The sequence below is a fragment of the Passer domesticus genome, chromosome 5, assembly GCF_036417665.1.
Source record: "Passer domesticus isolate bPasDom1 chromosome 5, bPasDom1.hap1, whole genome shotgun sequence".
In the NCBI taxonomy this organism is placed as follows: domain Eukaryota; kingdom Metazoa; phylum Chordata; class Aves; order Passeriformes; family Passeridae; genus Passer; species Passer domesticus.
The window spans coordinates 26,692,247-26,707,308 of record NC_087478.1 but is presented as its reverse complement, the minus strand read 5'-3'; the positions used below and the strand labels follow the sequence as shown (position 1 = coordinate 26,707,308).

At 39.3% G+C, this 15,062-nt stretch overlaps 1 protein-coding gene across 39 annotated transcripts in view; it reads right to left on the bottom strand.

Moving 5' to 3' along the window:
* The window catches only part of NRCAM (neuronal cell adhesion molecule), a 142,163-nt gene extending 127,125 nt beyond the window's left edge, over positions 1–15,038 (bottom strand). For 35 of the 39 annotated variants that reach the window (XM_064422434.1, XM_064422435.1, XM_064422439.1 and 32 more), the window contains exon 1: positions 14,897–15,038. The gene's annotated coding sequence lies outside the window, so the exon portion shown is untranslated. Of the gene's footprint in view, positions 1–14,848 lie in introns of all 39 variants that reach the window. The other 4 variants (XM_064422410.1, XM_064422414.1, XM_064422415.1 and 1 more) reach the window with 3 other exon arrangements.
* Between the last annotated feature and the right edge of the window lie 24 nt (positions 15,039–15,062).

Here is a 15,062-nt window from a genome sequence, read left to right as displayed (position 1 = left end):
ATTATTTGGAGTTCAAGTGCCTGTAAGATTTTCCTCATGGCTCATTGCAAAGCCAACACTTGACTGACTTGCTTGGCAATGTGACATGTTATCCACATATGTTCTGCTATGCAAGAAATGTATTTGGTCTTTTCTGCTGGTTTTAGAATCAAGTAGCCCTCTGACTTAGAAAAAAGTTTTATGGGGATATGATGGACTACAGAAATTTCTGATTTTACCAACACAGATCAGACTGCAACAATCTTGACTCAAGAAGCTATCCACCTTGAAATTACTTAAAAAAACCAATCAAAATTCAGATTTTCAATTTACATTTTAAATTAAAAAATTGAAGTAATCTAACCTGAAAATATCAAGGATTTGGAAAATGGTATTCTGCCAAGCCTAATCCTAATGTGCTCAGTTTTAAACATACATAACCCAGCAAAATGTAGCCTCTGGCTTAAAAACAATCCTGTATTAAAGCCATAGGTAATCTGTCTTACATAATGCTATTTGCATTTTGTAAATCCTGTTAAAAATACTTGTGACATCAAATCAATGTCTTCTAATCACAAATGCAACATCCAAACCAGGACTCACGTAGTAGACCTGGTTTGGGGCTTTTTCCTTATTTTATGAATAGTCTTTATAGCATTTGTGGTATACATAAACAGCACAGTTGTATGAACTGAAGTTTAGTATTTTAGTACAAATATAAATTAAATTAGAGAGTTATCATCACTCATCCTTGGAAATTAAACTAGAATCTAATGTTCCACTTTGGTGAATTACGCATATCCATGGGATGGGATAATAAAACAAAGTTTTGCCACTAATAAAACACATAACTTTATGGTAGGGAGTTAATACTAAACCTTATGCTAATTCACCTTACCCACTTAAATTTTGAACAGTAATTTAGTTTGTAGCATAAAAAAGTCCCAGAATAGGCAGATACCCAAGTACACAGCACAGGTCCCACGCGAGCCTTAGAAGTTCCTAGAGAGTCAACTTCACTCCCCCAGCTGTGCACACAACACATATTCTGAGTAGATAAACTAAACCTGTCTTTGGTTTAGCACTCTACAGCTCTCTAAGTAGATGTGATTAAGAACCTGAAGTCTACAAGAGTTCTCTTGAAGAACTTCAAAAGTCAGATGTGGCAGGGATCACAACTCCTGAGAAGCAGAAAACAGTGATAACTCTGCTGACTTCTTCCTCAGCCAGGTGGCTATAGCACATACTTAATGATGGGAGATCCAACTTCAAGCTCCCCATGAGAAGGGCTGATTGAACAGGGCTGCTGATGGTTTATTACAGAATACAGGCTCCTTGGAGAGTATAATCTGGCATACAGTCTCGGCCAGCCTTTCATTCCCTGCTGCACAGGGGCTCAGGGCAGGTGGAAACTTTCATGTAACATGCTCTGGGTCCTGGCAGTCAGAACCCAGAGCACAGAAGTGACTGAGATCCCATGAAGCCCAGGAAAAAAAAAAAAAAAACAACCCCAAAACAAAAAACCAAAACGCAAACAAAACATAAATAAACCTAAAAAACAACCAACCAACAAACCAAACACAACAGAACCAGGATCCTCCACTTCCTCTGTGACCCAGTCACTGGGGAACGGGGATAAAAAAAAAATGTTGTTTCTTCCACTACTCTGAAACATTTGTCCACAGAAGAACAACAGCTAAACTTGTTCTGAAATGGACAAAAGACATCAGAATAATTAGAGTAGTTAAGGTTGGAAAGAATTTCTGGAAGTCACCTGGTTTAAACCTTTGCCTCCCACTCTGTTTAGCACGGAAACTAATTTAAAGTTAGATACAATGTCCTAATGATTCCTTAATATTTTAAGGAAAGACAGACAAGGTTTTCATTGGATTGGTCTTCAGAGAGTTCTTATTTTTCAACAAGATGCAAAATGCTAAAAACAAAGTTCTGTTGGGCAGATCTACCCTATACCAAATAGTTCAGATTCTGGTACAGCTGAGTTGAAGTTATGAAGACAGGATTCCAATTTATTATGCATAAACACACAATGAACACATTGTTTACAGATAAGTTCAATTATTACAGTAACATTTGTCAGAAAAATATCCTAGAGTCCAACAGCGTTCCAAGCCCTGCTCTGGTTTAGTTCAGTCTGACGGTCTCTTCAAATTTTAAAATGTAAGTGCTGCATGTCCTACCATGCATACACTGAGCAGAGTGGCAAGCATCCCAAAGTCTCATCTCTGATAGTTGCTAAAAGCAGATGCCTGAGGGAAAAGGATACATTTGTGGCAATACCCTCCCAGCCTTCATCACCTGAAAGCTCAGAGGCATGATGGAATTTCCCCTTGCCCAACTCTACTGCTATACAGTCTTGATGAAGTACTAACATTTGTACACCTTGCTGTCATCAGGATAAAGACACCCCATTTCAGAAGCTCGAGCAGGCTGTTTGATAACATTACATGCTGTTAGTGGCAATGGCTGGAAAATCAGCAATTAACACTAGCACAGAAACTACTTAAGACATACTGTGCTTCCAGGAAAACTGCACAATACCACAAATTTTTTCCAGAATGCATACACATTTTACAAGCTTTCTTTTATCCTGATTTTACTACCAAATTTTGGTCTAAACCAGTATCTTTTATATTGTAACAAGATATACAGAATTTATAATTGTGGAGGAAAACAAAATCAAATTCAAAACACCATACAGTTACCATGGCTGTGTCTGTGTGCACACCCAGCACACTTACTCACCAGTCTCCAGCATGGACCAGGAACTATTCAACTGAAATATCTCAAATCAGTCCCTTGTAGCATTTGCACAGCATGATGACTGAATAAACTCTCACCTCCCTTTACAACAAGGCAGCTGGTAAACAGGACCTCTTCAGCTGGGAATAATGGACAGTCCCTGAAGTTTCCCTAGGCAGCTCCAGCTGTGCACAGGCCAACTGGAGCTGCTTGCAAGCATGAATAGCATCTGATGTCAAGAATCCAACATTTCCAGAGACTCCCTGAGGCAGCTGAAACTGTCCTTATTTACATGGCAATCTCCTGTGTAGATGCAAGACAGCCAGGAAATACAAAATGGAATAGAGTTGATGGTAAACCAAAAGAAACAGATCGTGATTAATCAGCAGAAAACGTTTTGTGGAGTCTCATTTAATCCAGATGAAGAGATTTCCACCCCCATGTGATAAAGGACCATTAGACCCTAACAAAGAGATTAGATCCCTCAAAAGAGCATTACTCATTATGACAGAAACCATTTGGTTACCTTTCCCATTCGTTCTTTAAACAAAGAGCTGTCTGACTGTGCAACAATATTGAGAAAGTTATTTGGAGACAAGGGATTACATTGTCTTTTTCAAGGTAACACTACGGTCATCTCACAAAATTTGTCAATACATTAAACCTACTCCATCTGCATCTGTGCGTCTTCCCTAATTGTTTCCAAAGTTAGGTTTCTGGCATAGTACCTAGAAATACTTGTTTTATCAAAGTTGCACTGAACTAAATGATAGCAAATGATCAAAACTGTAATTCAAGCTTCAGATCAATCCTAGAGGCATTATTCTCATTTTACATACATGGCAGACCAGAAAAAGCCAGTAACACTGAGACATTTTCATGGAATTTTAAAATAACGACACCATATGGAAAAATATGTGTCTTTTCTCACACATTTTTCTGAAATAGCTGAAGTGAATTCACTGCAAGTTCCTGCAAGTACTTTAAATTACTACCCAGACAGGATCAGAACAGTATTTCCCAAGTGAAGGTTGCACCTAGCACTCACACTAGAGGTTCTCAGTCAGTCCAAGCGTGATCAGCTTCACAACTCTGCCTTCTCAAAAAACCCAGCCATTACACACAAGTTTGCTCTTAGTTTGATTTCTTCATATGCACTCATGGGCAATTCCAACAGTTTTCCAATTCCTTAAAGATCAGCCATGACTGCTTTGAATCGACAGTGATGAGCAGCAGTAACCTCAAGCACAGGTCACGCCTTAGGACCAGCTGGGAGCCGGTGCTGATGCGCACAGCACAATCATCACCCAGAAGGTGTCATTCCCACCCCCATCTCCTTCCCTACAAGCATACTTTTATTTCAATTATCCAGGGCAGTAAAGGGATCAGATAATTATTAGAAGTTTTTAAAAAGACACAGGGACAACCCATGCATACACAGAGTAAGTTACAGACGAACACTCAGCAGTGTAACACGTCAAGGAAGTCAGCTGGACTGTTGACCATGAATGGGCACAAATCCCTTCAGGAATACCAACCTCAGATCAGACAGCACAGCACAAAAAGTTACTCTCCTGCTCTCTTACCTATGTTTGCTCACAAGAAGTCAATTTAGAACACTTCTACATTTACAGCACAGTTAATACTTAGCCTGAAAAATAAATAGAAATAACCTTAGCAGAAATCACAGCTTGGAGAAGCAACAGAAGTACACATAATGGAAAGCTCTTTATTTAAAACTACTGTATGATGATACTTCTAATGATTGCAACTTGCCAGTGTAACATTAAAACCACTACCAGTTCCTGGGACAGTTGGCTGGATGTAAAAAGAAGCTCCAGCCAAACACACCCTCTGCTTCAAAGTATAACAAAAATGAATGAAATTTCAAAACTAATCACCTTTTGTCATCAAGCTTTGTACCTAATCAATAACTTCAATACAACAGAGTATCATCCATTCATGCTGAAGTCAGTGAGGATAATCTGGCCATGCTGGTTCTCCAAGCTCAGTATTAGTGGCATTATCCTCAGCCATCTACAGGATATTACATTTTCTTTACAGTATAGTTGTTAGCTTTCCAGTACTGAAGCTACTGAAGCACTATTCAGAATTAAACTACTTTAAGTTTTCCTTTCTACATCACCAATAAGATTAATCACCTCAAATGCAGTTTTGCTGACAGCAAAGGAAACTTTTCATGAGCAAGGTATGCTACATGAAGTGCTTCTGCAAGTGGAATACTTATGTTAACCATGTGTCCTTTCACATACCATTTTTAAACTGTGGTACTGAACAGTGACATAATAAAATAGTAACAAAAGTCACCAATATAAATCTATTTAGTGGAGCAGGCTTTAATACTGTTGAAAAACCTAAGTGTTAAAAAACTGTACTGCATAGTACCCATCAATTCTGTCTAGAGGGTATAGTCATACATTACAATCTCATTAGGACTGGTAACGTATGGACAGATAGCCACAGACTCAAAGAACACACAGAACTCTGCAAAATAATTTTATATGAAAATCAGAAGTCATTAGACACCAAAGGTTTTAAGATACTTCAAAGTCTGACCGTTTGATTATATTAAAGTATGTAAGCCTTCTTAAAAGGCAACTGTAAGTTTTACTTTACACTTCTGTGCCTACTAACCCTCAATTGCACTCAAAGTAAGATTTACATACTAATTACTTGTCTGGGCCTGAATAGCAGGTCTTTAAAAATCTATCACTGGATGGTAGAAAAAGCAATGAAGGGACAAAGAAGAAAAGGGAGTAAAAAATGTTGCTCTTCTGGGTCCTACTTATAGACTTGCAAGTGTTTAATTTTGGGCTCTGCTCAAGTCTTTGTTAGAGGATTAGTGTTCAGAAATTGAATTACATTACTAAGGTTGAGTTACATTTTCAGTTCTCTCCAAAAAGGAATAGGTTGTTCTTTCCAATGATATTTAATGTTAAAAATTATCACTACCTTTATTTCCCATAGTAATATTTGAATGGATATATATTGAAAAGTACTAAAATGTTTAAATTCCAAGTCATATTTCAAGACCATCAGTTCAGTACCTTTCACTGTTAATTATAGAAATAAATTAATATTAAAACTGGAGAGAAATACTGAAATTATAATCAAACACTTCCTAATTCCACTAATCTGAATTCTATTTTTGAAAAGGATCCAAAATTAACGTATTGCACTAGCTCACCATAGTGAGTTATAAATTATTTCCCAAGACCACAGATATTTATCTTTGACTAATAAAAGCAAATATTCACCTATTTTTAAATATACTTTCAGAAACAGAAGTCTCACTCCATCCTCTAATATCTAGGATAATCCAGGCACTCAGCTTCAGGGATCATTATTATTCTGCATCTTCAGAAAAATATGTTCTCGTACTATTTTGCAATTTTCATTCCAGTGTTCTGTCACAACTCAGATGTGTGCAGAATAACCACTGGAGCATACATCAAGAGACTGTCACAGAAAGGTCATTTTTCCACTTGTGAGCAGCAAGTAAAGGAACAGATGAAAAGTCTTTATGAAAAGAATCTTACAATTTTTTTTTTTCAAACTTAGTTCTTTACTAATTCAGACAATACTTCAGAGTTATGAGCATCACTCACTAAAACTACAGTTTGAGGTTTTGTTTTGGTAAACAAGAAATCATAGTACCTATTAGTATGTAATTAAATAGGTTTCTTCTCTTTGCTCTGTTTCTCCTCACTTTATCATCACATTTTCTTCTGATTTCAGCACTTTCTCTTCTCTTCTCTCTTCTGTTTCAATAAACGTCTTCCTATTGACAGTCAAACAAGGAAGCTACCTACTAGTTTGCAATTTGAACTTTCCCATCTATAATAATAATAAAAGTATTTATTTATTTTAGCTTGCTGTCTTGAGTATGGATAGGAACTGCTGGGCTGTCTTGCAATATAATCTCAGTTAAACTAAGTGGGCAGGGGAATTCACAGGAATGTTTGACTCTTTTAGGACAGCTTTACCTCAGGAAAAAAAACACACATAAGTGTCTGTATAACACAACAAACACAAAGACTAATCTTCCTATTAATGTGAATGTTTGCATTAGCCCTGGAAGCCACTTCACATCCAACAGATGCTGCAGATGTTCTCAGAAATAGTGTTTCTGTCACTGTGTCTAAGGGACAGAGTTGAGCCCTTGTAGAGAGCTATCAAATCTCATAACTTTAGTCTTCCTTTTTTTTTTTAAAAGGTTCAAAAATCAACCAATTATTAACTGCAACTCTCATTCCATTTTCAGGTGTTTCTAGGTTTCTAGACTTGGGGGGGTGGGGGGAAGCTAGTGAATTATTCAAGTGAATGATTTATTAAGTTTTGTATATTCATATTTATTCCCATGATACCCTTTCAAATGTCTGATCCTGTCAATTCTGGATGTGATGAGAAACCTACTCCTGTACTTCAATGCCAAGAGGGTGAGAAGGTTGTGAATTACACAAAACTTTAGTAGTAAAAAGCACCAGCATAACTGGTAGAGTTGAGACCCCCAGAGAGCAACCAAAGGTCTTTTAAGGCATGATTGTAAAAAATACTGTGGCTTCAAAACAATGGGTTAAAGGCTTTTCTTTCTTCACAAAACCAGTCTAGGTTTTAGAGGAAAATAATTCAATGAAAAGACACCATCACTGTAAGTTGAGACAGTGCCTGAGCAGTAAAATCCAAAATATTAACTCACTTTAATTAAACACCTACATTCCTATTAAGGAAGCTAATTAAAAATTACTAGACATCAGTTTTCACTAAAATCTACACTACAGCTTTCCTGAAAAAGGCCACTTTATTGAAGTATTTAAGGTCCATAACATTAAATATTTTCCATAATACTTTGAAGAGCAAAATTACACACTTTAAAGGACATAAATATTATTAATAAAATAAAGCCATATGCAAATCCTGGGGTATATCTGGGAAAACATGAAATTTAATTCAGAGAGATTCTTTATTCTTTTAACTACAAGAGAGAAACTATTGAGAAAGGAGTCTACTTTTCATTTCCAAATGAAAAACATGCTCAAATTAAAATTACTGGACTCAATATAAAGGCAAATGAGTTAAGTTAAAGAACTCATTACTTACAGGTCAACTGCAAGATCTGATGAACTATTTTGACTTCCACTGTAGAAATACAAAACCCCAGGTAAGTCCTAAGCAGATATATTTACTTTCATCTTAAACACTAAACAGTATTATATTTCTGTCAGTGTATGAAATTTTGTTCCTTTTTAGTGTTTTATTTATTCAGTCATTATTTCACCGCATTTTTATAGGCATAGACTCCTATCTAAGGATTTTGGGTTGGAGTCATTAAACACTGTGTCTGCCCTCTGGTGGTCACACTCTTATGTTCCAACATTTTTATCCCTTTTTAAGTTAAAAATGCACTTTATACAGCTATCACCTACAAGGTCTAATAGATATTTAGCTTTTAGTCACCTTGGACTGGCTTGCTTTCCAGTTAGTCAACTGCCTACATTTCAACTTTATCATGCAGAAATAGCTCACATATAAATTAAGATATTCCTCGTTTTGTCCCTGTCTAGAACCAAGTTTACATATAACTCCAGCTACAGAAAAGCAGAAAACAAGAAATCTGAATTTTCAATTTATATTGAGATTATAAGTTTGGTGTTGTCTGGGAAAGAAGTTACACTTTGTAATACATTGAAATATTGTCTACTAGACTCCAAGGTCCATCAACACATTAAATGCTTCTGAGGGAAAACAGGGATATTTGAAAGATTATTTTCACATTACAAGTGTCAGAGCTGCACTGTATAGAAGTTTCTATAAAGACATCACTACAGTAGGCAAAAGCAAACCAAATTAAAGTACTACACAAGCTACATACAGCTCCAATATGAAGGATGAGTTCCTTCACAAGCCCAAAGTTGTCCCAAACACCCTTGTAGTACTACTCAGACTGAGTTGCAACAATAGTGATAATTCTTATCTGCCTCTATGCCCTAGCCAAACCTAGGCCAAGGGAATAATAATGACACCTGCATTAGAAAGAAGCTTGGGAGATTCTGGATTGTCTGTAAGAGCCTCAAGAACACAGGTCAGAACCACAGAAACACCAGGTTGGAAAAGGACCTTGTTGCTGTCCTATTGCCAAGGTTCCATACCGTCTCAGTGGTTTCTCACACGCAGCCCCTCACAGCACTGACTCCTTCTTCTCAGCACAGCCAACAAACTCCATCTCACCCAGCCAACCTGCTCTTTTACAATACCCCTCTTAATTGGATCCAGCTGTGGCCTATTAAGGGCAGGCTTGTTCTTAATGCTTGATAATTGGCACAGCTGTAACTCTTTAGGGGTGAGATTACTTTCACCACTATCTCTAGTCTCCTGCCTTCTATCTATCCACAGGATCTCAAGGACCACTGGTTCAGTTTTTCTTGGCAAAAGCACAGTCTAGACAAGACGTCCCAAAAGTCTGTCCAGATGCATCTTAAAAGTGTCCAGTGTTGGGGAATCAACCACTTGCCTGGGAGATTATTCCAATGGCTGATTGTTCCCATTGTAAAATACTTCCTCCGTGGAGAGAACACAGCTCTTCACAGCAGCTGGACCAGAACACAAAACTCACAGTTCCAAGACTCAAAATGCCTAGAGGCTTCAAGGTATTCGGCATTGCAAGCAAAACCTCCAGTTTTGTTCTCTTCTCTTTTAATGAAGAGTTCTCTCTTGCAAACTTACTCAAATCCTGGACAGTTCTGAAAGGATGGGAAACAAAAAGGAATATATTTTGCTTTTCTGAGCTTCAGTAGGAATTACCTAATCAGAAGAGATGAAAAATCAGTAAAATGGTAGCGCAGCCTATCAACATCTCATCTCACCCAACAGGAAAACTGAGTTTTGATTTTTTTGTTGCCATGTAACAAATTTCACAAAATATACCAAATTCAGCTGATCTCACAATTTAAAAATTACTTCCATTTCAAAAGAGCACCAATAAAAGAGGATTTAACTTCCTTTTATATATTTAGTTTGTCCAGAGACCACAGCACTAGTCTACAGGTGGTGGTGGGGCTGGGTGGAGGGATCCACAGATTCCAGCTTAGTCAAAGTGGCAGTAACCAAGTCACTAAACCTGTTTATCACACCCAAAGAAGAGCTGTGGCCAAGCTTTCCTCTTCCTGCTATCACTTGAAAATTCTAAGAAGGAATGCACATCAAGTGCCTTCTGCATTCTGATTGTCTTGGAGATAAGATGAACAGAAGGGTGGGAAACTCTACTTTTAAGTCCTTCTAAATGGAGAAACAGTGAAGAGAACCATTGATCTTGTTACAAAGAGAAACTTGTGTACAAGCCCACTGATGAACACCACTGAACTCTTAAAAACTCTTGAAAAGTGGTCCTTTTCAAGATTTATTTTTCCTTGTCTTTTGAATTTTGTTGATTTCTACTACCCTGCCCATGCTACAACACTCAGTAGGGAAGCCTCCCCTTGGCCAGCCCCTGTGCTCTGGTCAGTTAACTCCATGGAATTGTCCTCCAGCGCCAGAACTGTTTCCTGACTCCAGAGCTGGTACTGAAAGGCTGACTCCTGTGCTCACTGATTACACAGCACCTTTGCAAATACACAGAGACACACAGAGCTCTACACTGCTGTGACATTGTAAAGGCAGTCCTTTACATGAACCCTCAGAATCATGCTGGACAAACAGCAGCACTGAAAACACAGAGAAAAGAAAGTTAGAAGTCAGAGGCACAGATCAGGAAAAGTCAATTGTACTCATGTATAAACACTGTCACATCCTCACTTAGGTAACAGTCTAAAGGAAAATGGTATGGCAATTTTTTGGTTGGCTGTCCAGAAAAACCTAATTAGTGGCCAAAGACTAACTCATGCTACCAGGAAGTTATGGATCAGGGTTTTTTTCCTCAAACAAGCTGCTGAACAGTAACAATTACATACTTTAAACCCAAGGAAATTAAAACCCGTGTGTACCTAGTGATGCGGACAAAGTGTAAGGGCAACTCAATTCCCATTGGGATGCATCCAAATTCAGAAATCTTACATGAGTATTTACAGAATTTAGAGAGACAACATCTGTACCAATTCTGTCGGATGTAACTGACAATTTAGACAGCTAGTTCCTTTCTAATGAGGCTGTTTTTTAAAGTTATCACGTCCTCATAACTTGAACTAGCCTTTTTTTTCCTCTGTTGGCTATTTTTGTGCATCTGAAATGCTCTGCATCAAATGCTGCTTTTTTTATATAAAGTTTAGTTGCTTAAAGGAGAATGGGGGTACTGTGAGCTCTTACAGAAACATTTTATAATTCAAGATGTTATGCTTCCATACTAAAAAGTTAACAAGGGGAAAGCTGTAGCCACATTATGAATTGAGCCATTTCAAAACCAAAACAGTGTAGGAAAACAGTGTATTCACAAAATGAATGCTAAGATACATCCCAATTCATACAGCAAACCCAAAAAAAAAAAATTGAAAGCTTCTTAACAACAGTTAATAGAAGATCCAGACGAACATTTCTGTACTTATTCAACATCTACTAGAAGGGAGAAGCTAAAGATCAATCCAGAGGAGTATTTGCAATGCAATTAGGCTAGACAAGTAAGCCTGAATGTATGCCAGCTGCAGGGGTCTGCCCTTAATTCACACAATCAAATGTCTAGTGTGTCACGCAGTGTCTAGCATCAGTATCTCCAGTATTAAAAGTCTCATCAGAAATGCACTTGTTTACTGAGTGTCTAATCAGGATCTGAACACATATCTAGCTGTACCTTCTAGCAGTCTATATGCCAGTCCATCACCATCTGTCAGTTAAAGCTCCCGCAGACAGAAAAACATCAATTCTAACAAATGTGTTCGGTACTCAAACTAAGCTATCATTCACATTTCACTATAAGACTTGAATTCCTTTTCAGTGTTCTTCAACTCTGACCCAGCTCTACCCCCTCCTTCACTGAAAAGGGCAAAGACAACAGCCCAGCAAGTGGGACAGGCAAAACAGACCTCCTTTGTTCACTTTTTCCCTTTCAGTTTTCTATTGAGGTAAATAACTGAAAGCTCAGCCAGCCTCCAGTAGCTCAGAAGAAAGCAAGATAGCTAGCTTGCAACTATCGCTTCCTGGCTAACAAACTGCAGGACAAAACTTACGGTGCATCATGTTAATCTTATTATTAGAGATTAACTCTACAAATTCCCTTAATATCACATTTATGAGACAGTATTCACAAATGCAGCAGTAGCAATGTCCTTAATACTGAACTGAACAGGCAATACACACACTTACCAATTCAAAATGCAACAAATTATCACTGCAGAGAAAGTATTAACAGAATTTTTTAAATACTATCAGCCCACTCAGGAAGGCAAAATCAAATTCATTGCATATTGCCCAACACAATACCTCCTACATTATTCCCTCAACTTTCATTACACAGATATACTTTCCTCTGTATGACTTCCCATTTTACCAACTCTGTTCATAAAACGTGAAAAAATTACCAAGTCCAGTGAAAACTGAACAGCACAATTTTACTGAGCTATGTCAATATAATGGAAGTTAAGTAATCACGATTCAAGGTGATTTGAGACAGATGAACAAAACTACAGAATAACAGCAATTTCACAGGTGCAGGCAAAACAGATTTAAATTTTAGGCTGATTGAGCTATTTGAGCTCAATCAAAATGCTCAAAAAATGCCAAACCCTTAGTGTATTCCATATCTTTTATGTCCAGATACCATGGCAAGTCATTTTGCCAAAGCAGGAAGAACAGGCAACATGCATTACCTGACTTGAAATTCTAATCCTCAAAATAATAAAATCTGACAATTAGAGAGACATCTTATTAACCCCAAGAAACTCCTAACTTGGTTACTAAAGCTTCTGCTGTCACCTTTTTGAGTACCAAAGAGAAACACCACAGTACAACAAGCTAGCAGGAGGTATCAGCATGCATCACTGGATTTATTTCATTTTCTTAAAATAAAGACCATTAAAAATAGCCAATTTTTTTTTTATTACAGCCCTTTTTGTCAAACAAGCTGTGGTGTACATGATGAATAATATGCTTTCTCCAAGAAGATATGGAACAGTATCCGAGGCTCAGATTCTGGTGATCTCGTTCACCTTGAACATTGTTACTTTTGAATAATTCTACTGTGGCCAGTAATGCCAATGACAGAACTAAGATACTATTACGAGTAGTTGTGGATTTATCTGTGAGTTGTGAAGCAGGTTTTAGCTCCATCCTTAGCACCAGCTACTGTACACTACTCCACCATCCAGTGTGACCACCCAACTGTACAGTTTGCCTTTGGCTACACTGCCTTTGCACAGCCCAGAATGTGAATTCATTCAATGGATCCCAGGTTCTGTCACCACCAAGCAGCCTTCTGGGTTTGCTTCTTTACATTAAATATTCTCAGAATGTAACACTTTCCCAGTTCTATATTGATATAGTCTGACAGCTAATTTTAGACACACTAGAGAATTTCAAAGTACTTTGAAATTCAAATAAGTAACTTGCACAGACTTTGGCATCACACTCATTAGGAGCTCTGGTCACTTGCATTGCAATTTCTATTCAAAACTAAACAAATGCCTGAGGTGTGTTCACACAAATGATAACATCAAACAGATTAGACAACTATTAAGAAGATGCTGCACCTGCAAGTCAGTTTTCTGATTTCTAGGTCCTTTGAGCTGTGTAACACTGAACTACCCTTCTCTCTCCAGCTGATATCTCTTGCCAAAGAACAGCAGCAAGACTGGCCTCTTGGCATATAAGCTGCTCTCAAAATCAAAAGACAGTCCAGATGTTTTCTGATGTCATACAGTGACCTGTTTTATGCACAGACCCATGTAACTACTATCCATAAATTATCATATCCATTACATTAAATTATGGGAGATGTTGAAATTATTAATAGTGCACCTATTAGATACAATAAAGTTTTCAGGTTTCATCTACCTTTTCCACAATATATTTAATTAAGAATCAAAATCAGACAGAGAAAGAAATGCACAAAGACAGGGAACATCAGAAAAAAGAAACCCAGGTGTTTAATACTGCCTTTTTCACTCAGTAGGAGGTTGTTTCGAATAAATACACAAAAGCTGGACCTTTATGGATAAAAGAACATCATGTCATGATCCATAGGTTTCATTGCAGAGCTATATATCACATTTTTCCATTGTTTTATCCAACTACACAGAGAGCTAAGCAACAGCATTCTTTTCACAGAGTACTTGTCAATATGGAACAGCCTTATTAACTGGGTTGAAGCACACTATGATCTTAAATATTTAAACAGCTTGGCATTATTAATCAGGTACTGTTTACACTTAGACTCCAAAGCCTTGGTTTAAACACATTTCAGACTTCAAAACTAGCACATCTCTGCTGAAGACCTCAGCGACAGCTGAGGGTTTGGTTAATTATTAGTTTATAACCAAAGAGACAAGTGCACTCGCTGCACAGACTTCACCACGATATTCTGCATTAATCGCCTTCGAGAAGCCAAAATAGGGAAAACACGAAAAGCCCGCAATTCAGACACACTGTAGCTATTTTATATCTAAATAAAATCACAACTGTGAGGAGCGGGGAAAGAAAAAAAGAAAAGTACGGGTGATAAATAAAGGCGCAAGAGGCGAAACGCGGACGGCGGCAGTTCAGCACCGACAGCTCCTTCCCCCGCACACGCCCGGCCCTCGCCCCCGCCGGGCAGCGCACGAAATGGCGACCGAGCCCGCCCGGGATGTGGGCGCGCCGCAGCCGCGGAGCGTCTCCGCCCGGCCCGGCCCGGGAGGTGCCACCGGCCGCCGCCGCAACAAAGCCCCGCAGGGCCGCCGCGGCACCGGGCTCAGCCCGCGCCTCCTCGCCCGCCCCTCGGAGGAGCCCCGGCACCCACGGGGGACAGGGTGCCGGGGCGGGCACCTCGCCGTCGAGGCGGCGGTGCGGGGCGATGTCACACTAGCGGTGCGGGGAGATGTGACACCGGCGGTGCGGGGCGATGGATGTGACACCGGCGGTGCGGGGCGATGGATGTGACACCGGCGCGACGGCGGGCGCGGCAGCTCACCCTGCGTGATGCGCGGCGCGGTGACAGAGACGGCCAGTCGGTACTCACGGGAAGGTGCGGCCCCTCTCTGCCCGGGGAGAAGAGGGTCCAGGGGCCACTCGCGCTCTCGGTGCCGCTGCTCCTGCTGCTGCCCGCTCGGCAGCCCGGCGAGAAGAGCCGCGGCAGGCGCGCTCCCGCGCTGTCCCCTCCCCTCCCCGCCGCCGCCGCCGCCGCC